At 33.0% G+C, this 2,253-nt stretch overlaps 1 non-coding gene across 1 annotated transcript; it reads left to right on the top strand.

Moving 5' to 3' along the window:
- Window positions 1–465: 465 nt before the first annotated feature.
- Trnai-uau (transfer RNA isoleucine (anticodon UAU)) lies at window positions 466–555 on the top strand. Its single transcript is given in 2 exon segments — window positions 466–502; window positions 520–555. It is a non-coding gene; the product is annotated as a tRNA-Ile (tRNA).
- Window positions 556–2,253: the final 1,698 nt, after the last annotated feature.

The raw sequence follows: 2,253 nt of genomic DNA, 5'->3' as shown, positions 1-2,253 counted from the left end.
GCTTATGGGAGAAGTTATATTACGGATAAATGTATATATTTTTGTTTTAAGAATATCTTGCATAGTGGTAATTTGTTTGTGTAAATTAGTGTAAATAAGTACTGCATTTGTTCCTATTACATTTATTACAACATTAATGGCCAATAATGCAAAGCTAATTGTTTTAATTAATAACTGATCCACAACTGATCACAGGGGAAAGATCCCAGGGACTGGGAAATACGCGAAACTTTCTGGTTTTGTAAAAAAAACAACATAATCAAAATATGTTTATTTTGTGATGTTTCTAATTTGCTTATTTAGGTGGAGAATCAATGTAGTACGATATATGACGACCTATCGCGCAAGCAAGTTCATTGGAAGGCGTAGAGGGACGAAAACATACAATGTATTAGTTTATTAATAGACATATAATAACGATCGCTATACACACCTTCACCAAATAGCAGTACATAAATGATGTCAGCCGGAATAGCTCAATTATGAGAGCGTTAGACTTATGTTGTTTACGCAACACTCATCTAAAGGCCCCCGGTTCAATCCCGGGTTCCGGCACGAACGGAACAGTTCGGCGGCTGACAATTTTTTCAGTCAATGGATGCCGCGTGGTGACAACGGTAATTAAAATTTCTTACATCACTTTAATATCTTATAAAAATGCACGTGTTTTCATATTAACAAATGAATGCAAACAACACATCTTTTACCCATGTATTTTTATGGTTGTATATGGTTGTAAATGAGCAACGTAAGAATAAGTTCAGAATCATCTACCCTTGAAGTTGAGAAAAATATGAAATTACGCTAACAAGATGAAGCAGATTTTGTAAAACCTACACAGTTCTGTTCCATTAATGAAAACTGCACACGAATGCCAAAAAAAGGAAACCAATGTAAACAAAATGAACTATGAAATATTTGGGGTTTACAACACAAAATCATAGATAATGGTTATTTGGGGGCTATAACACAACATCATAAATTATTGTTATTTGGGGGGTTATAACACACAATTATAGATAATGGTTATACCTGAATATTTTTCTATTTTGTTTAAAATAATCGGCAAATATATTAATATTTACAGTAAAAAAAATCGTTCCATGTAACTTAATTGAGTGCCTTTTACACTGAAATTCCCGACGCCCGTTGATGCTTTGCATCAATACTTATCTTGTATTACAATATGTAATGAAACTGATAATTTAACATGGTGTCTGTAGATAACCAAACATGCAACATAGTCAAAGCGTCATGTTGTATGCCATAAAAAGATCAAAATATCAATACATCAGGTCTGAGTTAAATATATTATGTTATATAGTTTATTCACCAGTGACCATATCGAATGAATAGTGTAATTCATGAATGGGAACTCATGAACTAAAATTCCTTTCTACCGAAACCAACACATATCCTCTAGAATGCGTAGTTCATGGCAATCGCTGTAAGTGTAAGGAAGTTACCTATGAGTTAAAATCACATCATTATTGTTTCGGACACCATTTAAACGTTTGTTTTCCCGCTATGATTTGATCCCACATCCATGTGTATTTACTTTCTTTTGATTTAATTATTAATAATATTAATGAGATAAGACGTGATCATGTTTATATTTTTTTGTGAAAGACAATCCCTGGCGTGTACAAATTATGTAGTATAATTTAACAAAATTAAGAAACGAATATAAATATAAGAAAATGTTGATTTTTGTCTACCGTGTTACACATTGAAAAAAGGCTCAGGGTGCATGATTATAATTGATAACATATGATAATTCAGATCTGCACTATTCCTACGTTATGTAAAATAATGTGATTGATTGGTACACAAATGTAAACAATGCGCTTTAGTCTTTGCAATGTAAAAGCATAAATGATGGAAATATTAGATCAGATAACAAATGATAACTTACGTGAATACAAGCGCAACGAATAATGCTTGCCTTAGATCGGAATGCGACAGATAGGTACTATCTGAACAAACTTTTGCTTTGATAATTTCAGATTCCGGCACAGGCTGGACAAACTCCAAACATGTAATCTGAAATTTGAATAAACTGCTTTCTTAAAATGGGTGGTGGAACTAACCTTGGCAAATGTTGTTACTTAACTCTTTCAGTGCGGGAACCGAATTTCGAAGGCCTTTGCAAACAGTTTTGATCCAGATGAGACGCCACAGAACGTGGCGTCTCATCAGGATCCAAACTGTTTGCTATTCTGATAGTATTCTTTAAAAAAAATCGAAGAAAAT

Source organism: Dreissena polymorpha, chromosome 12, assembly GCF_020536995.1.
Source record: "Dreissena polymorpha isolate Duluth1 chromosome 12, UMN_Dpol_1.0, whole genome shotgun sequence".
NCBI classification, from domain to species: domain Eukaryota; kingdom Metazoa; phylum Mollusca; class Bivalvia; order Myida; family Dreissenidae; genus Dreissena; species Dreissena polymorpha.
This window is presented reverse-complemented; position numbering and strand designations above follow the sequence as displayed.